The 23,024-nt window shown below is 29.6% G+C and overlaps 1 protein-coding gene across 1 annotated transcript in view; it reads left to right on the forward strand.

Moving 5' to 3' along the window:
- Positions 1-6,229: 6,229 nt before the first annotated feature.
- LOC129958178 (uncharacterized) overlaps positions 6,230-23,024 on the forward strand; it is a 70,867-nt gene continuing 54,072 nt past the window's right edge. The window contains exon 1 of the mRNA XM_056070441.1: positions 6,230-6,627. The gene's annotated coding sequence lies outside the window, so the exon portion shown is untranslated. The remainder of the gene's footprint in view (positions 6,628-23,024) is intronic.

Below are 23,024 nucleotides of genomic sequence, written 5' to 3' on the forward strand. Positions count from 1 at the left end.
TCATGTTTTTGTGGTTTTAAGGCAAATTGTCAATGTCTTGGTCTTCTGACGTTTTTTTCTGATTTGCAACAGAAATTTGTGTTTCTTTAATTGCTATATTATCATTTTTGTCGAATTTTTAAAGAATCTTGATGACACTTTTTTTGGGAAGGCATTAATGGTAAAAAGTTGTAAATCCTTATTAATATTAATCTTCCGGACAAACCATGGCTTATTTCAAATTTGCCTTGCTGTGTTATTAAAAATCGGCTTTTAAGAAACTATAAGCACATATTTTTAAGTATTATAATGATGTTTTATTATATAATGATTTATTAAAATGTTTATGTAAAATAGATATTTTCTCAATTCTAATTTTGTTAAATTTACTACAGTTTATATCATTTCCATTCTTAATTGACATTTTAATTTAATTTCCATCTAAATCTCCTTAAAAGAATAATTATTATATATAAAAGAATTATGTATTTCTTAAAGAATAGAATTATAAATTTTGCTTTATTTTTTTATAATCTAGATTCCATTAAACAAACACAATGCGCACATGAATTTTTGTCGCGACAGTTTTACAGCATTTGACTGTCTTTTCAAGTTGTCCCGAAACAGCTAATTATCTACTATCCTTAGAATATGAACATCCAAATTTCTATATCTGGTTTATGCGAATACTATATTTTAAATAAAACATATTTATTTTTGAATACAACATAACTTTTTATTTTCTCATCTAACTCACCATTGTTGATACTATAATCCATTAACAGAAACTTTTTTATTGATAATTTTTGATGAAACAATGATTTTTTTAACATCTAATTTCGTTTAGCTTGGTGTTAATATCTATTTCACTTTTCCAAACAAGAACCAACAATAAGAGAAGAAAAAAGTATTCCGTTTTGAGGAATTTATCATCAAAGAATGTAAAAATGAAAATTTTCTCGAATGAAGAACAGCTTTCTCACATGGAAAAATGGTAATTTGTATGTAAGGAGATACTCGAACCATCAATCACTTTCTAATCAGAATGAGAAATATGACTTCCTTTTTGTCCTGCTCACCACAGTATTCCAGTTAAAAGTTGTAAAATTCTAGAAAACTTGTAAAGCAACATCGGTTACGATACACTAGGGACTCACATACACGCCATTCATAGTTACTTTTAACACCAAATCTTACATTTACTGCTTTCTGAAAGCAGAGAGATAAAACCTCAAATTCCTAGACGGGCTACAGGAACTCGTTTTTAGGGGATGGAAGTTCTAGAGATATGCATTACTTAGTAGTTTTGACTGATAACATACAGGTGGTAGTCCTTAGCGGATATCTATAATATTTTTCTTATTTTAACGATGTTTGTCTCACAAGTGGTCAAATCAGTGGCTTAGCGACATTGAGGCGCAAGAAAATATAGATGTCCTGACAGCCTGTCATAAAGGTTATTGTGAAAATAACGTATTTCTGATTTTATTTCACCTTTTAAACAAAATCTGGTGACGGTAGGGAGAGAGCTCAAAAATAATACCTAACCCCCTGGATGCCGTGCATTTCCGCTATGGAACAAGCTCAACCCTCACCACCTCCCCATGTCGCTGGCTTATCAGTAGTGGTGTCAGTTCATGTTCACGTGATACACGCAAAGTGTATCGCCACACTAAATTTGGAATTCACTGTGATTCTTACATTTCGTCATATAAAAAATGTCATAGTATGCCACAAATGCAGACATTAAAACACACAATTTTGTTGAATAGTTGGAATCACCAGCGACATAAGGCATTTTGTGACAACATAAGCAGTCGCGTATGGCATAAAACGATTTGAGGAAGTAATCTATACAAATATTTTGTATCAATAAATTGTTTTGACATACATCCTTTTGATATAAACAAAGAGACGATACTGACTTGTATCGTAAAGATTTTATTTTTCTTTGTTTGAATTAAGTATTTATTTCTTGTTTTACAATTTCTTTGATAACATAATTCTAGTTTTCACATTAGAATTTTAATTAAATAATCTGGATTTTTTTTTTTTGCTTTCTATTTCAAATTTTTTCTAATTTACTTAATTTTGTTTTTTATTTACAGTAGAATCATTCATATTGGTTAGCTTTATCAGAGTTTATTTAATCTGAATTGAATTGAAATTTGGCAATTTAAATTTAATGCTCTAAATTTTTTGTAAGACTACTATTGTATATTTTTATGAATTAGAATATAAGCATGTACAACAACGTGCTGAAAATTTTTTTATGCCTAATGAAACATTGGCATAAAGCTATTGTGCCATTGTGGCATATTGCCATTGTGCCATTAAATTGCAGCTGTCTGCTCATGCTATAATACCATCAATAACTTTCTGAACAAATGCATTTAAAATTAAAAATTTCCGAAATTTCTTTTAAAAAAAATTAAGAAATATTTTTTATAGGTAGAAGAAAACGTGAATTGCGCATGTGCAAATCAAGGGTGATAAATTATATCAGCTCGCGGCGTCCTAAAGGCATAGTAAAATTAATGCAAATGTGACAAATTATTAAAATTTTTCACTCTGATTATAAAATATTTACAAGAAAAATCATGTTTCGTTTTTACTCTTTTAGCCGTAACACAAATTTTAGAAACAAATATAGATGAATACAAAAAACAAAAACAACAAGCAGCATGAAAAATCCACATACTATGTGTGATTAGCCTCCCTACTTTGAAGCAAGTTACCGACATAAGCGGGAAAAGACGAGTCTCTCGCCGCTTTTGCCTTTTGTTGAGGCCGGCTGCCTTCTAATGTTCGGCTATACTCATGCATATACATTTTTCACGACCAGGAAAACCGGCCGGAGCACGTTATAGGTTTAAAACTTTCCTTTCAAATTTTTACAATCTATACTTTTAATAACTCAGGATGTTAAAAAAAAAAAAAAATGCTTTCGCTCGTCTACCATTTCACTCTTTTACATTTTTAGAGCCAAAACATGAAAAAAAAGTGAACTTTTTTTTACTCTCAAAAATGTTAAACAAAATGTCAATCTAGTGTCATCGGTTACTGTACGGAGTGATGTACCAAAAATAAATGGCGTCTGGGATATTGTACTTTTTACACCCACTTTTATATTTGGCTTTATAAACGTGAAGTAACAGCAATATTATTTTTACTTTTCCAATGTCAATCAAAAGTATCTTTTCGTCTGCTTGTAGCGCCACTGGCATAATATATGACCGGAACATATGCAGTGCGATACACGGTGTAGCATTTATTTCGATATTAAATGATATATGCAGTTACATTTGTTACATGATTGTAAAGCCGCTTGATTCTATTGTGTTCTGGATGAATCTGATCAAATTATTATTTAAAGCAAAATTATTTTTTATTGTTAAAACATTTGTCACATAAACAGTTTACCAGAGATCGATAATTAGGCGATGTTTTTAGACACTCACAAAGAATTGTCACCTACATTTTGTAGAATGTAGTTTCGTTTAATTTAATAAACGTCCTTTTTTCTTCAGATTTTATGCTATGATATCGCCATATCAAAGTAGATATCTTTTAAAAAATAGAAATTCAATTTCTTTTTGAACTGTCCGAAGAATGAGCATAAATTAATATATGGAAACTGAAATTTTTTGGTTAGTTTTGATTTCGCCTATAAACAACTAGAAAACAATTATTGATTTCTAGATGAAAATGGATTAATTATATGGACTTTAATCTCGCCGGAAAATAGAACAATTATTGATTTGTAGAAGAAAATCGATACGCATTTTGAACTCCCCGGGGACCGAAATCATTATAATTTTAAAAGTTCAAATCTCAGATAACGTTTTGTTCTTGAAAATCAAGTTTATTGACCAAACATAAAACTTCATTTGATAAGAATGCGCTGTAGATATAAAAAAATATAAAGACTGTTTTCTTACTTTGATATTTAAACTGAGAACCGAATAAATAATATTTAAGTTTTAAAGGAAGCAGGCACACAGATTAAATAAATCTTTGAAAACATTTTAAAGATTTCTTTTAAATTCATCGAATTCATTAAACAAATCCTTGTTTAATAAATTTGAATGTTTCAAAAAATGTTGAGAAAAGTAAACTTAGTTTATTCCACCTTTCACATTAAAATTTTTGTTATTTTTTTACTTTATTTTCAAAGTCAGAAACTAGAAATTTTTTTTCTATGAGTGCATGGATTTACAACTTTATAAATCATTTTATATAACAGAAAATAAATTCCTATAAAAAGCTTCCTTTTTTCCAAGTCGTAGCAATAAGCAATAAATCCTATTTAAAATAAAAGAAATTAATTTTTATGAAAGTTAAAAGGCAGTTAACTCTTCAATACTAAAATTTTAACAAATTAGAGAACACAATTATATAAATGAAAAAAGAAATCCAGTTCAGTAGTTGTAGTCAGGATGTTATTGAATGATTTTACTTAAAAAATAAAGCATACCTTTACCACAGTATTGAAAAAGATATGCATGACAGACGGTTTGAAACATATTTTTACTTTTGCGTTTTTTTATACTATTACTAATTTTCTGATCTGATCTTGGGAGAATATATCTGGTTAAAGTTCGATTATTGAAGGTAAAACAATCTAGATAACTGTAATTATTCAGATAATATTAACAAATAAATCTAACATAAAAATAATTATAAAGGAATAGCATTTTTATAATAAGTAAAGTTTCGATGTAAAAGTTTCAGCTTTCTGATCAGAGAAAATTTAGTGAATAATTCTACTGGTATTTTATGACATAAAACATTCAAAAGATAAATTAGTTTATTAAACCACTTTTCTGTTGATCGTCTCCTCATGAATTGAACGTAACAACAGCTTTAACACGCCAACTGACTCTGGACCAATTTTGGTGTGATTTTATAACGCAAACTTCCCTCTTCTTTTTCTCATTTCTTTCTCAAAAAACTCCCTAGTAATTATTATACATGCCATTAAATAGTCTCATTAATTCTCATGCACAACCACTTACTAAATAATTTCATTGCCACATTAATACCCTTATCAACTGCTAAGTTCGGAGGTTAAGAGCATCGAGTTCCTGCACTCCGTGATCCATCCCTCAAATCGGCACTTTTTTGTCTCTTGATAATTGTGCTGATATTGCTACTGATTAAAGTCACCTATGGCGAGAAAAGTATTCGGTAAATTTACTAAAAAGTTTTTACTAAACATGTAGATATTCTTTGCACAGATACGTTATTTAAGTGTGATACTTTTTTGATAGCTAAAATAAGCAATTTTGAAAATTAAAAGTGGTGTTGATAATCCAGTAAGGCGGAAGACATTTATTCTACAAAGTTCGTAACATGTGAAATATTCTAAATACTGAATGCATAAAAAATTTCAATATTCATTAATAGAAGATAAACGAAGAATGGCTTGATTTGAATTTCAAGCTGATAATCAAAACTGTGAGCTTATTTGGATTCTTAAACATAAATTTTGGCTTCAAAACTGAATTTGGGAACATTAATTACAAATATTTTCGTAAAGTTTTAATAATAAATATTTATAAGAGAAAATCACAAAAAATTACAGAAATGTTTGCATTTAGTCATTAACTTTCATAATGACGTTTCTATATTCTATTTCTTTAAGAAAAATATTGATTTCAAAAACAGTAAAATAAAAAAAAATACCCGAATAAATATTAAAAAAATACTGCAAATATCAAATGCATGAAAAAGAGAATAGGAAAAGAGAAAGGATAATAGAATGGACTTCCGAACTTATTTTCTGTTACCTAATTTTATTTGAATTTAATCAAATAAAACTAATTAAATAAGGGACACAGAAGTTGAGTCATTACCCTGTATCATCTTGGAAAAGTACTATGAATCATATAGTTTCCAAGGAAAATGAAAAACGATCATGTTTAGAAATATCTAAAATTCTTCATTTCTGTCTTCGCGAAACAGATTTACCTTTATTCAAAGAACGAGCGTTTCCTGTCTACAGTGCTTTCGCGCCAAAGTCTGCAAAAAAATCGCTCATTTCAATAGAATTTTTTACTCCTGGGCTTTGATAAATAAAACGGAGGAAATTAGCAGTTTTTGGTAACAAAGTGCAAAAAGAAGGCTAAATGCGTAATTCTGTAACCCAATCTCGCCCACCTTGAGGAGCATTGGCGAGATGATTTAGTAGCAAGCAACCCTGCTGCATACCCTGCGGTGGTAGCAAACCTATGACGATTGTCTGCTGCGTTTGAATCGGCCCGGACGGCAGTCCGCTTGTCAGTGCAGGTGTTTTCGCAGGTTGTGAAAATTCGTTGGATAGCGATTGAAGGACAGCCCACTTTCCTGCGGCCTCTATTACTTCTCGAGTTGAAACTTTCACTCAATTTTCATCTCAGAAACCAAAACAAAGTGATATGTAGTCTAGTGGACTTAGTTGTATACGGCGAAAATATTGAAAATGTCTCGTTTTCCGAAGAACTACTGAAATAAACCACGTGAAGTTACGACGAATATATTATCAAAAGTGATGGTATTTCTATGTGAAGAAATATTAGTATCCAGTTAAATTCGACAGAATACCGTTTTATTTTCTTTCATTCTATATTTAAATACTGTGGATATATTAGATAATGCTGTATTAGGGTAAGTTTTATTTTTGATATCTTTTTGATATTTGATTTTGATATCTGATAAATATTTTAATATCATATTCATAACGTGATGTATGCAGTTTACGAGTTGATTAGAAACCGTAGTGTTTACATTAAGTGTTATCTTAGATATGCGTGCAATCAAACAAACTTCTCACACGTTAATTTTACGTACATATATTTGTACACGTGTGAAAATTTATTGTAAATAGTTAAATATTTACTTGAAGTCTTATCTTTAATACTACACTCTCAATCAGTTTTTTTTTTTTTTTTTGATATCTCTAGACGAATTTTTCATCTACACAATTCGACCTTTAATAAAAATAATAATATAAATGCTATAAAAAGGATGCAAATGTTATAAAAACTATTGAAATACATAATCAAATGTTTTATAATGGGAGTAACATAATTTTTTTTTGCATTAAATACATTTTTGATTTTGCATTTATTGGAAATAAGATGCTGTAATTATATGCTGAATATTAGTTGAAGAAATGAAATTCATTTTTTGTAAAGAACATAAAAATCTTTTCTATTTAAAGCTATAACATTTATTGAGGCAGAATCTGCCATGTATCTAAGATAAAATATTAGTTATTAAAATTTAATAATTGTGTCTCAGTTTCCTTGTTACTTTTGGTACAATAGTTAGGGTTTTTAAATACATAAAATATTAAGTAGGGTTTTTTTTTGTCGCATTATATTTCACAATCTGTTAAATAAAATCTTTTGCATTGTATATTTTTTTAATTAGAAGAAATTCTCATATCACTTTCCTAGCCATTTCCCATACTAAAAAATAGTGCAAAAATTATATTCTGCAATGAAAATGATAGTTCAGTGTGTGGCACATTTTAAATTAATTTTGGAAATTGTTTCTAATATGTGAATTAAAGTATTATGCATCCCCCCCACCACACTATTCATTAGATGAGTGAAAAAATCAATGAATAAGAATAGCTAGTCCTTCAGATTTTTAAATTTATTCAGTTTTACATATCTGTTATTATTTAATTTGCAATGATAAATATTCATGAATTCTTTTGGCCCTGATAATTTTATTACCTTTGTTATTATTTTATGCTTTGAAACTTCATTGGGTGCCTTTTTGATTCATTTATCCCATTGAAAAACCCATGATAATTTTAAAAATTATAGTTCTTTTGTTTTCTTAAATTCTAATGTCAGTTTTGTAATTAGGTACAAAGTAAAATTTTGTTGAGCTGTCTTTTTTTTTATCTATTAAAATTATCTATTTAACATCTATTCGATAAGAATAAATTGTTACTTAAACTTTCAATGTTATATGTCAAACCAAAGCTGTACTCCTGTTTTTTTTTTTTTTTTGTTTGTTTGTTTGATGTTAAGAAACCAGCCAGTTCTTTTATGTTTTCTAAAAGCAAAAATAAATAAATACTCTGTTATATTGTGTTTAATAATTGGTACTTTAAAAAAGAATATATTTAATCTCAAACTTTTATAAAATACAATTATTAAAATTTTGATTTTAAATAAATTCTTGTAGATAAATTATTACTTTTTTATTCTAAATGCACTGAATATGCTTAACTTGATGCACTTAAGGCATTTCTTTGGTTAAACAAGATAATTTTTGAAGTTCCATTGTATCAGACATATACAGTGAAGTATAAAAAGAGTTTTTGTATAGTTTAGATTGGGAAGGGGATAGAGGGCAAAATTTAGCTTCTAAATTCTGAAATTTTTTTATACATTTAATAAATATCTTGAGCAAAAAGGGTCTTAAGCTTACATATATTCATAATTATACAGAAGTTTGGAATATAGTCTCTAATATTAATTATTTTCATTTCAATCAACTAACTGTTCATTATTAACATCAGTTGTATTGTCAGTATTTATTCTCAGCATTCAGTATTTACTCTGGCTTTATTAATTAACTTCCTTTGCTCTTATAAATTATGCATATTAAACACAAATTCTCCCATCAACTGTTCAACTTACTCCCAAGTCCTTTTGTTTTTCACAGTCTATCCAAACTTCTGTATTAGTATGAATTAGCAGCCTGTAATATTTGCTTGAATTTTTTAAATAATTCTTTATGAGAACTGAATTATCTATAATATTGCTGCTTTGTTTTGTTGGGAATTTTGCTGGACCACAGATTTAAGGGACATTATATATTTTAGAACTTTTTTTAGTTATAAAGAAAAGTAACAGTTTTGATGACAAAAGGCTACTAACTGTAGATACCAAAAATAAATACTCAAAACTATTTCTGAATGTAACTTCATTAAATATGAATGTTTTTTCCTCCTGTAATTTAGTACAACCCACTTAGTTCTTCAGATGCTAATTGACCTTTATTATTTTGCATTTCGCTTCACCTATTTTTAAAAGTCAAGTAAAAAAAAAAAAAAAAAAAGTGAAGTTTTATTTGTGTGAATTGGTAATATTTTTTTTATAATAAGCTGTAGTTGAAGGATAAATGCTATGCATCCTGTTATCCAACGAACCAATTCTTTTCTGGCTTGATTATTTTATTCCTTCAAATGAATTCTAAGTAGCCAGCCTAAATTTGTGGATTGAAATTGCTTCATAAAATTTCACTGCTGAATTTAGGTTTTCATTGTAATACATGAAATTTGCGGAATTTTATTTCAGAATATTTTATATCTAAACGAAATTGATCATTTTTTAAATAATTTAACTAATCAATTTCGGTAGGAATATAAACGACATAGGCCACGGTTGATTAAAGATTGAGAAAAAATTCAATCTGCTTTTGCTGTAAACCAGTGCTATTTTAGAATGATATAACAATTTTTTATGTCAAAGAAAATGTATATTTTGTTATGGTTTGTTTCGGTTACCGAATCTAGAAACATTTTTGAACATCTAGAATGGTAAACAGTTGGTAAGTAGATATTATCAGTCAAAAGAAGTCTAGCTAGGAAAAAACAAAAAACAAAAAAACCGCTTGAATTGAATTGAGCTATACTAAGTCACTAAAAAATAACTCCGTAGTTTCTACATTTTTATATTATGTGTTTTCTCCCTTTCAACCGACCATGTCGTTTGCCTTGTAAAATAGAAAAGTAGCTGTTACAAATTGTACAAAATGCAAACCCTCTATTGGTTGAGGACCTTAAGTACGATCTTTATAATATTTTTTAAAAACTTCTTTCGTTTTTGTACATTTTTATATGTGCCGATTGTATTTTTTTATCATCTAGGCGAATAAGAAATTGCCCCATGTTGTTAGGTGAATTATCATTATTTTATGACATTTGAAGTTGCAAATTAAGATACAAAAAAGCATCAAAAATTTATTCTACAACGCGTTGTTTTATTATTTGAAAGGTAAATACACGCTGAAAGAGAAAAGTACTAAATATATATATATGCGGAAATGATAACAAAGAAACTTCGAAAAAAAAAAAAAAAAAACTGAGTTTTACTAGTTATCTGATATAGCTAGAAAAGAAATGAAATAAATTGCATTTGAAAAATGAATGTATAAACTTTTAATGTCATTCACACAGTAAAGAGATCTCTGGATAAAGTTGGCACAAGCTGAAAACGTTTCAATCATTTTGATTGACTTGCAGCTTTTTTATCATTTGTGTTTTATTTTATCTAACAATAAGTACTTTTGAGTTATGAATTTTATTTGAAAAGAAAACTTTATTATCCCTGCGAATTGTTCAACGAATTTTTCAAAAAAAGAAGTATTTTGAGCTTCTAAGAATTATTTTTCGATTGTTAAAGAATTTTAAATTAAGTAATTTTGTATTGCAGTAACTATAGTAGTTATAAAAATTCTTCGGAATTCCAAAATTGTATAGCATATCAGTGCTGAGAACAAAATTCATTGCATTTTAAGTTTTGTTGCATTATATTAATAAGTTGGGGATTTATTAAAATTGCATGATTTTAAGAACATCACTTGTCTCAGTGAAGTATTATTCTGCTGCTTTTTATTTTACAATGTGTTTTGTAAAGTGTCTTGATTTTACTTTTCAAACTTTGTCTTCGTTTTTCGCTTTATTTCAAAAATAATATTAATCAAAATAATTAAAATACATGTCAAGAAAGTGCTGTTAAATGTTGCGATTTTGCTAAGCAAACGAAGCATTACTTTTATATTACTATAATCTATTTCACAATACTTTAAATGTCTAAGTGAAATGTGCTATTGAAAAATTAGAGAAAACTGCCAAACGTTATTCACTACTAGTTCTTTACAACTTGAGGGTGGTAAATGTTAAGAAGTGAAATTTCGAATTTATCAAAAAAATTTGATGCCTATGAATTTTCCTTGAATGAAATTGCTGGAATACTTTCCAACTCACAGATGGAATTCATTGGTACCATTCTTTATGTGCAGATGGTATTAACACATTTATAGAACTATATCACTAAAAAAAATAATCTAAAGCAAATGTTTTGAAATAAAAATTTATGGCAACAGCTTATCATTTAAAACGAAAAATAACGTCCACTACTTTTAAATTTATTCTTCTTGCAAAATGTCGCATGTGTGGTTCGAAGGATACGTTTTTACGGTTTCCGAAGAAAAATATTCCTATTTTATAATTCAAAAATGTAGTGAAATGCATGGCGTTAAAATTTCTATGAACAAAAGAAGCAACATTATTAATAGGAAAAAGAAATACCATCAATAATCACTTCTACATAGAGAGAAAAGTCCAAGCGAGTACCCGAAAAGGGTACGTATTGTTTCAAATATTTCTAAAATGAAATCACTGGTAACGAGAAATTCCGCGGACGCAGAAACCAATTACAAAATTTTGAAATACATCTGTAGCAACAATAAATAAAATAAACCATGGTTGATAGCTTAAAAAAAATAAAAGCATTATGTTCACTAGCTTTTGCCGTGGCATGTAGCTCAACATGAATTTACCTAAATGTCTGCAATAAAAATAGGTCTATTTGCTATCGAAAACGTAACGAAAAAAATGTACAATCTTGGTTTCGTCATTGCAAAAATAGTTTCAATAAGGGGTTTATGATTATCTAAGGATTCTCCTACAATGAGAAATTCAAAATAAGAAGAGTGGGGAAAAAATTGCTAAAGTTTACTCAATAAGCTATCAAGAACAAATTTATCAAGATCAGATGTATTTACAGAAGAAATTCCAGTGACTTTGTTTATCATGTATTTCAGTGACTTTGAAACAGTGAAACTTCAAGACAAAACTACATTTCAAAAAGAACCACTCTCATACCACTGTTTAAAAAAAATGAATACTGCATATGTACTTTCTCAATATATTCTTTTGAAGCACCTAGATTTTCACCTACACACTATTGTGCCTTTGATCTGTTGAAAAGAGCTCTTTCTAAGCGCAAACCCACCACTATTGATGGATTTTGGAAAATAGTGGAATAGGAATGGAAATCAGAAATCGTGGAAATTTTACAAAAGCTCTTCTATCATGGAAATTGCGATGCAGACAGGAGAGGGGGAAAAAAAAAAAAATCTGTCGGATCGAGCATTTAAAAAATATTCTTTTCATTTAAAACATTAAACGACCTCGAACCGCCCTAAAATTGTGTAAACGTCTCTCAAATCCCCCTGCGAAGGGTTTCAACATTTAATACAATGACGAAATAAACGTCATTAGCCAGGCTTTCAAACTATTTTTACTTATTAAATTGCATCAATTCAGTCATTATCTTGCAGATAATTTGCTGAACAGTTTATACTAGATATTATGACATCAGTTCATCTCACTGATTCCATAGAAACAACTTAAAACAATATGCAAGTTGATGCAAGCATTTTTAATTACTTCTACCAACAAAATTAAATTTCCGCTAGCTTATGTCTTTCGTGTATTACATACACGAAATATTAATGATTGTAATAATTAATGAAATGTATGATTAATCACATACATTTTTTGTTTTGAAGGCCATTTAAAATCCTACAATATTGATAAGAAACTCCTTTGCAAGAAAAGTCCATCACTAAATCTAGTAGTATTCCAAAATTTGCTTTTGACCAGAATAGTAGTTTTGCTTTTGTGGCAGCACGATAGCTCCTATATATCTTTTTTTTTTTTTTTTGAGTAAAAAAAGAAGTCCATAATTTTTTTTTCTTTTCAGTCAGCCAGATAGTAATCATCCAGCTGCCGGCAAGCTAGTTTCTAATCTTCATACTTTTATTTCATTTTACTGTTAAAACTAGAAAACGGTCGTTCGAGATAAAAATTGACCTATGGTGACCCAAAGAATTCAGTTCCTCAGCATCACGTATTCTACGAAAATGTTTTCGTTGAATATTTACATCAGTTGTGGAGCCTGTCTCCATTTCTATCTGATTTGCTCTCTTACTACCGACCGTTACAAATCACTTCTCACATTGTTTCGACTTGACATTTCGAAAACACTTTATCATTCATAATACAATTCTCAGCAGGGGCAAATTTAACCACTAATCATCTGTCTGGTTTGTTCTGCTACCACGATTTGCCTAGCAACAAAACTGTTCTCTACTTGTTTGACATATGTCGCAACTCGATCCATCGTAATAAGCAACTAATTTACTGTGTTCGAAAATCCATTGATAAATTTTCGACGATTTATTCATACTTCTGATCTCAGAAACGTAATTCTTGCTTATAAATGTCGATAGGGATATTTGGGAATTGCAACGTGTCCGATTTTTTAAACAAATTTAATAATTTATTTTAAAACTTATTAAAATGTGATGAATTTATTTATTACTAATAAACTGTATAGTTTCAACAGCAGTCTCTAGTATTCGAATTAATCTGTAGGAATATACTGGATATGTAGTTATTTTTCTTGCAGCTACAATCGTTTTAATGAAAGCTACATGAAGTCATAGCTTAAACAATGATGTAAGTTAGGTTTGATTCTTCCTTTAAATAATAAGATATATTATTATTGATTAGAAGAAAGAACAGCCACCCTAAAATGTTTTATGCACTTTGTCTTTCTTTTTGGTATTTTTAAAACTTCTCCATTTGCCGAATTCTAGTGAATACTAGAACCGGGATGATCTGATCGTGGAATCTTAGTCTGGCCAGAAGATCTTGAGCCATGAGTCTTAATATAGTTGAAAATAAATCATGTGTATGAGCATGGTGACTCGAAAAATCAGCTGGATCTTAAAAATTATACTAAGATTGCGTATCGGAAATGCCAACTGAAGTGTCATTTTGTGATCACCGTTCAAAATTATGGATTGGTCTTTAACAACAACCCTTGTGTTTCTTTAAAAGAGCATGTTAAACCAAATAATCGATTACTAAACAATGATATAATAAACCATGATATGATTTGTGTGTGTATCTAGTTAACAGAATTGCTTTACAATTATAATTACATTAATATTTTACCTGACAGAATATCATAATTTTCCCCCTGAAGAATTAATTTGAAAAGAGCTCTCCTTCCAATACTGAATTGAATATTCATCTGTACAACATGATGATTTTATGCTCTGTAATTTGATAGTATAGTTTGCAAATAGTATAACAGTAAACAGTATAGTTTGTAGTATAATAATATAAGTAATAGTATAAGTAAACAGTATAGTTTGTAGTATAATAATATAAGTAATAGTATAAGTAAACAGTATAGTTTGTAGTATAATAATATAAGTAATAGTATAAGTAAACAGTATAGTTTGTAGTATAATAATATAAGTAATAGTATAAGTAAACAGTATAGTTTGTAGTATAATAATATAAGTAATAGTATAAGTAAACAGTATAGTTTGTAGTATAATAATATAAGTAATAGTATAAGTAAACAGTATAGTTTGCAAACGAAATGCTGAACTGTGAATTGTGATTAATGCAATCTTTTGCTTTTGATTTGTGATGAAATCCAACATTTTTGATAAATAAATCTCAAAATTGGTTAAAAGTTAGATGAAATAAATGTTAATTATTTTAAAAAGTGACGATGTAATTTTTAGTGGATAAATGGTAGCTATAACATTAAATAGAAATGCGAACGATTCAGAAGCTTAAAATAAGTATCCAACTAACATATTATTTGCTAAGGCAGAATTTTCAATGAATTGCATGATTTTTTATTAAAAAAATTATAATTTTAAAAAAATATTTTTGTATTAAATATGGAGTATTAGAAACTCGAATTGTTAACGTTTAAAAAAGTGCGTAATCCAGTTTGTCATTCCCATAGAAGAAAACACATAAATTTTGATTTTTATTTCTTAAAATAACTACTTCTTCCCTTAAGCCAAAAGTGTAATCTGCCGACTTCAGATTTTCTTCAATCCCTACTGATTTTGGTCTTAATAGAATAGAAGAAAAAACATTTCTTTTTGCTTTGAAGCGCCGTTTCGGCACTGATAGAAAATCCCTCAATCAGCAAATATTTGAAGTTCATTTATTATTCTATAATCTGCCTGCGCGGAAAAGATCATTTCTAGTTTTTCCCCCTCCTTTCTCTGTGTATCCAGATAATCAGGTTTGCACCCCAGACTTTTCAGTAACATGGACAGGATATTCTAGGGCGATATTCTGGAAGATTCTTTATGTATTATACTAGAAGGAACAAATGGATTTTAATAAACTCTTCAGTACTTCCTTTTCTTAAAATAAGTCTTATCATATTCTTGAAATCAAAGATTCGGTTTCTAACAAAGGTTTCTAATCTGGTGGTTAAAAATTCTTAATAGATTTACTTTAATCTTGCTTTACGACTTAAGGTAAATTTAGTTACAAGGATTAAGATTCTGCGTTATCTTGATCAGATTATCTCTTTCTTCTTGGTGAGAATGATCGGTGCGTATTCACTTCATGCACTCTAACATTCAATCTAACATTCAACTTCCTCTGTTAAAATGAAGTTGTTTTTATATTTTTCAGTCACATAGTATTTTTCAAACCTAGACTATAGACAACAGCTGTACTTTTCAGTCAATTGAAACGTGAACAAAGAGAAAAAACAGAATTACTTTATTTGTATTAGTCCTGCATAAATCTGATTTTTGAAGTCCTGTCTGGCTCAGACTCTAAATGCGTTCAGTTTGATTGCATTGACCCAAACCGTCCTAAGCATTATGTAAAACGAATATAATGTGAAAATTATATTCGTTAGCTCATTTTTATAGCATAAAATAATTCCGTTTAAGATTTAAACAAATAAACGAGCCGGAGTGTTTCCCCGTAATTTTCTCGTACACTCGTTGATAAATGACACTTGTGTATTATTATAGTCTGAGTATTTTCTGTAGGCGGTTCAAGGTCACAATTTCTACCTCGTTACTGGTTTCTGCCTCACAACGCTGAGGCAGATAACAGTGTCACTCTTTTTTTATTTTTATTTTTTTTTTATTTTTACACAGCTGTTAAAGTATTTCGAAGGTAAGGTATTTCCCGAAATGTACTGGCGTGGGAAAAAAAAAAAGTTTTGTCGAAACCATGGCAACGGAGAAGGAAAAAGAGTGAAGAGTAGGGAAAACAATTTTCCTTGAAACGCCTACAGAAATTACACAGACTATAACTGCATTCCATTGGCGAACAATAATTAAGAAAGAGGGTATTAGGCGCTTAATCGCTGGGATACTGTTAATACGCAAGCATCACACAACCGAATTTTTTTGGACGCCTTTTTTCCTACCGATTGAAACCAAAGTTTAACATAGAACTACAAATATAATTACAAAATCACATATCAAATATTTATTTAAGTAATTGTGTTTTTGAGTTTTTGCGTTTGCATGCTTGTGGATGTACGGATAGACAGTTGGTCAATTTCTTGCCAGCTATGGTTCCAAATTTGATAGGTATCTGCACTTAATATGTTAAATCTGCGTACCAAATTTAATCCTTCTTTCTCTCTTCATTTTGTTGTTATGCTGCTAACTTATATTCGGACAGCCGATCAGACTTCTTCTGAATGGATTTCGTTCTAAATTTAAAGGAAATCTACAAATTTGATACGAAGACCTTATACCAAATTTCATTCGTCTAGCTTTAGGTGTTTTTGAGTTAACGTGTTCATATAATTGTATATAATTCCAAAAATGTGTTTTTCGGATTCAAGGAGATCTGCAGCGGAGAGATTCGTCTAAGTCTCGAGTTCGAATTTTCTTTCGATGGCAATACGATCTTTTTGTATATCTCGTATACGAGAAAGTAACAATTCTCATCTTTCTTGACTCGATTTAGGCAACAAATACTACTAAAGTTGACTGCGCTTTACCCCTGAAATTAGATGTAAAAGGTATGGGCATTTCTTTTCAGTGCGTCATTTAATAAAATTTTGATAAGTTTCTTTGGTGAGATAATAAGTTTTGATAAGTTTCCTTTGGGTTCTGTTTTAGCAGGGATATGCTACAGAGCAAGTTTGGTGAATTGTCTTCAATCTTTGTATTGTGAAATTAACAAAAGTATGCTTGAGAAGTTATATTCCTGACAAAGAGGATTTTCTTAAAGTTGCAAAGAAGTTAGAGGGGTTTAAGAAAAGGAAAGGCCCCTTTTTTTAGTGACATAAGGATAATCGTATCCCCCATTGTGAGCAAAAATTTAGTACTATATCGAGGGATTATATAGATTGCGAGATTTGGAGAAAAGTTTTTCATGATAAAATCTTTTTTTTTTCCCCTCCAGTTTTGAGGTTCGTGTGGATTATATCGTTTTTTATATACCTTGAAGCATTAGTCATTATACGAAGAATTTTATTTTGAAGAATTTTTCCTTTCATCCTCTCAGTCTTGGCCGCGAAATCCCATATCTGTGATCCACAGAATAGTAGTACTTAATGCTACTCTTGATCCCATCACTGATAAAGGGCTAAATGTGTGTTTGCGTGTTATATTAAGCAACTAAAGTTTTAACCAGTTAAGTTGCTTTCGACGTGCATACACGTCAATCCAAATCTTCATTTTGGCACGATCGATGTTTAATTTTTTATCTAATAAAAATGAAATCTTATTCGCTTTATTATGATTTTTTGTAAAATTTACTATGCAACCATTTGTATTGCGTTCTACGTGTTTATGTGCAATCGCTTGACTTTAAAACGGAGGATACTTTAAAATATAAATTCCGGTGTTTCCTGGTAAAGTATAGCTTTATTATCAATTACTGATGGTGAGAATTAAAATCTCTTCGAATACAGCAACTTTTAATTCATATTCTATAATTATTTACTTAATTCTAAATGATAAGCGGCACTGGTTATTTCGCTTTGCGAACTTTAGCTACCATTGACTATTTGAATGGTATTTAGAAACCAGCAGTTTCAGTATGATTTATTTTTCATATTTTTCATTTATTTATTTTATTTTTCCCTCATTTTTTATTAGCTGGATTAGTCTTTTAATTTAACAGTTTTCTAAATTTTACATTTCTCCCTTCAAGATGCAGAACTTAATGCTAGTTATGTGATTACTTATGACTCCATATTTGTACTGAATGGCTTCTAGTAAAATAATTTTCTTATTTGTCAAGTTAAAAATCTGCTGTGAGAGAATACTGTATTTTGGAGAGAAATTCGCTTTGAAATAAACATTATATTCAATTAAATCTTCGAATATTCATTTTTAATCAATCTTTTCATTTACAATTAAATACTTTAAGACGAGAAATAGCTATTCTACGTTCAGAAAATTTATTTTGTAAGACAAGACTGTCATATTAAATATAAAGTTAACGAAGTTGCTCTTCCGGCAACTTTTCAGTCATAGAATTATGCAACAATAATGTATTGACAGAGAATTTAAATAATTGATTCATATAATTATCGATTATCAGACGTTGTACATTATCTTTCATATTATGCAATCATTACAATATGAATTGATCAGATTAAAGTTATCTTTGTGTTTGCACATTTTTTTTTTTTTTTTAACTATAGCTATTCATAGAGTTAAGTTAATGGAAAATGAGTAGTTTCCAGTTCGTGTGACGATTCATTAACCTCTTTGCGACGGATGAAGGGTTTAATGGATGGATGAATGAATGACTAGCCATCAGTACACTTCCAATGAATGGATCAAGAAATATCATTTACTCTTGTCGAGATTTTTCTTGAGTGCTAATTTAATGCACAATGTTCAGTTTGCGTATCGTTAATGTAGTTGAATGCTAATCTGCTCCAGCCGGCTACTACAAAGCATTCAGCATATTCTGGATATAACCAGCACTAAACAATGTGAGGCATTTAATTTGTATAAATGTAGTTGCCATCATGGTATTTCGCCTAAATATAGTTGGTTAGTTGTAAAAAATTAATTTTTTTTGTTAAAATTCTTTTTTAAAGTAGATATTGCTGAAAATGTAGATTATTTTTTGTTTAAATTTCCGTATATAATACTAATGATTTTAATTTAAGCAATTTTGATTAAACGTTTCCTGATTTGATCATAACTTTTTCTGAATTATCTTAAGCGATCCTCTTGCACATTCAGCATCATATTCCATTCCATTAACCAAGAAGTGTTCGACTCAATGATTTATAGAATCATGATATTTATTCAAAACGTCTCTAAAAGAACTTCTTATTAAACATCTGAAGGTGTCTGTTGTATTTAATGAACATTGTATATCATATGCCGATTTTTGTCTTTTACATTTGGAAGATTTAATCAGTTAACTGTTTTTGACGAGTGTACTCGTCATGGAAAAATTACAACATTTTGCGTTTTGACGAGTTTATTCGTCAAGAGTAATAAGTAGTGACAATCTGCTGTTTGAATTAAAATTTCAGTAAAAACTCAAGCATATTCGTAAATTTTAAGAGGTTTTAAATATTTTGAGGCCAAGTTGAAATCAAAGGAACAAATAAGAGATTATTTTGCGTTGTACCATGCTCTTTGCTCAGTACCATTCTGTAACAGCAAATTAAAAATAATGAATTAATTTTTTGTTTCTGTTCATTCATATGCAAAAAAATGTATGTTAGTTTAAGTAAATAAATAAATGTGATTATTGAAATAAAAAAAAGTCTTTTCATTACAAAATTTCATATTATACATACTCTGTGTTTGGCGAGTATATTCGTTATCGCTAAATTTTAGCGGCATAATTTAGAAGCATTTAGCATTTTCCGAAGAGGTCGAAACAGTTAACTGTTTAAATGATGACTGCTGATTTTTTTTGTAATGTCCGCTAATATGTTGAACTATTATGGACGTAGCAATCTTTTTGTGTTACTAAGATAAGGGTTTGCAACAAATTTTAAATTGATTAGCATCGGTAAAAGTTAAATAATTTGATGATAAAATTCCTTTTGGAAACGACTGTGTGCTCATATGCAAAGCTGCGTAAGTTCTGAGACATCATATTAATATATATATATATATATATATATATATATAATATAATATAATGTTCTAGATGAAGTGCATAAGATGTAAAGAGATTTTATTAGTTCTTAGTTATAGGTAATCATAGTTATCATAGGTAATAGGTAAAACTGGAAACCTATTTTCTTTTAACTTACTTTACTTTTTCTAGATTTTAGTAGGCTTTTTTTTTGTAACTATTTTTGGCGTAGCTGTGGCATGATGATCATTTCTCGGATGATCTCGAGTTTGAAACTCGATTCTACTGAAAAACCATTATGGTACACATTTAATCTGTATTAAAGGCAAATTCTTTTAGCTTGTGCGCTTGCTAATCTAGTGCGGAAGTTTAGAGAAAGGGGAAACGTCATTTCTGATTAATCCGCATCTTTTGACCAAAGTTGTAATTACGAGGTCCTTCTCAAACCAGCCTCATATAGCTTCAAAATACTCGAAACATTTTTCAATATGCATTTTTCTGTTTGTGTATTTAGAAAAGTGTGGCCAGCTCACTATCAGCCAATCATTTTTCGTTCGAATGAAAAAAAAAGTCTTAACAGGCAATAAAACAGTTTTAAATCACATCTTTCCTGTTGTGCTGAGTTTATTTCCGAAATTTTTTCCTCCTTAAGGCAAAACTTCTGAAAACTTTCTCTATTCCTGCTGGAATTTCTAAGGTAGTAACTTGTGCAGCGGAAGCTTTGAAACTCGAAGAGTTGTTGTTATCGTAACTTACTGTCAATTTCTTTTGAAGTTTAGGGAGCAATATATTCCTTCTAGAAATAATTTAATGACAGGAGCATTTTCCTAGACGCTGTTTTCCATGCTTATTCTTCATGCTCTAAATCCTTACAGACCCTTAAGGGCAAGCGAGTTTCAACTTTTCCTTTCATACTTTATCAGTGTGTTAGGGTTATCTACTTGATGAGTTAGATTAAGCTTAAAAATATGCTTTTGTTTTTTTCCCCGTTCGGGATGAAATTTAGTTTGTTACATTATATTTAAATTTATCATTTTCAGAAGTTTGTGACATATTTGATGTGGAAATAATAAATGCTCAATTGTGTGGAATGATGAGCTTTATTTATTGTGAAGTATGTTCAGATATTTTTTTTCAGCAGATATGAAAAATGGGTGATGCTGTAATGATCATGTTCATTATATTTTGTTCTTAAACAAATGCTGAAGTTTTTAGGGAATTTAAATCATTTCCTGTTGAGTGCCCTTTTTATGAAACTTTGTGAGCACATTACTGAATTGGTTGAAAAAACAAACTATATCCTTCATCTATTTATTGCATAATGTGATGAAACGCCATAAAAGAAATCAAATTATCTTTGTATATTTTATATTATTCCAATATTATTTATAAAATTAAAATGACTTTGATTCTAAATATAGGTATAAGGTGTTCAAACCATGTTGTTTTTTAGCAAAAATTATGCAATGAAAATTACTTGACATATTATGACTGATGCGTAATCAAGATTATAATAGTATCGTCAGTATCAAAATGGCATTATAATTTTTTTAGAACAGTACGACAGTTTGTTATGTTCAAAATAATGTTTCTTTGTCTTGATTAGAGCATAAAAATAGCGTTAACTTATATATCGTGTTCTTATTTGTTTACTGAGTTTAACTAAATTAAATTAATTTGATCACATGCTGTGAGAATTATAATTTGATTTTGTCTATTGATTATTGATGAAAGAAAAGTCATTTAGTTTCTGAAAACTAATTATATGAAAAGTATAAGCGATTTATTAACTAAGTTCTGTGCATAGATGGCTATTTTACTATAAATTTATTCACTGCTTCATGAAGCAAATATGAAATAAAAACACCGAAGTTGAAATTTATGCTGAATGCTCAGAAAGAGTCCGTACAACATATAACGGCAGAAAATATCAGGCTTTGCATAAAAATGGGGTTTATGGCAAATGCTTACCATATTCTTTGGTACGCATGGATTATCATCAACATCTCAATTCTTACTTGTAGCTACTACCTAAGATTTGTAGATTACTCTTTTTCTCAGTTATTTATTCAGGCTTTGATAGCTTGAGTTAAAAGAATAGTATCCTTGAATACAAAATAAACATGGAACCGTTGCACGCCGAGCCGTGTGATCATATAATTATTGTTGTTTTATTATAAAAAAGAGAATGGACATTAAATACTTTTACCTATTTATATCTCTGAATCCAGCTTGGTGCTGGAAAAGCGACTTTGGGACCGAAGAATGACAGGTTCGAGATACCACTCCATGTAAGATAAGCCTTGTATGCGGACCTGACTCAGGCAAAATGTATCGACGATCAAATGCCCTCCTGCTGGCATGAGGTTGAAGTTTTTTTTAGGGGGGGGGCAATCATCTTGGGTGCTTCGTCTCTGAATATTTAATTCAAAATTATGAAATTTGTCCTCAAATAAGCATTGTGTATCTTTAAAATAGAATGTTATCTAACTAAAGTCGCCTGTTTTCGTAGTCCGTACATAACATAATGTGATTATGTCTGCAAAATAGCCCGTTCTGACGAGTGTATGCGGATTTTCGACGCCTATATGCCCATATTCTTCTAGACAAACTGGTTTTCTTAAATATATTTTCTCTTTATCATCTAATCTTTATCTTCCATTATTGCAAAATTACTGTGTATTTCGCCATTTTTAAGATCATGTGTTTCCAGTTTTTACCCTTGCCAGAGGACTATCGATCTTCCCGTTTCAATATTTGGCGATGGAATGGCAGAGGATCCCGACCTCGTCATTGTAAATAAAGGGAATCAAACAAGATTCCTTCCATCCATTTATCCACTTACGGCGGCGATTTCCTGTCGGCTGTTTTCTAGTCGCCCGATTTTGGCTTTTATTAATAGATTTAGGGCCCTTTTAGGAGAAGCCATTACGGAATGCTCTCTCTAAGGGAACGATTTAAATTGTTGATATTTGTGGAAGATTGAGTAGGACGTATTCCATTTTCAATGGGGTTATATTTTCGGAGTGTCAGTACTTGTTAAGAAATATTTAGTGGAGGAGATTTATTTATTTATTTGGAGATTTAAAGCTGCTCTTTT

The sequence above is a fragment of the Argiope bruennichi genome, chromosome X1 (assembly GCF_947563725.1).
Source record: "Argiope bruennichi chromosome X1, qqArgBrue1.1, whole genome shotgun sequence".
In the NCBI taxonomy this organism is placed as follows: Eukaryota; Metazoa; Arthropoda; class Arachnida; order Araneae; family Araneidae; genus Argiope; species Argiope bruennichi.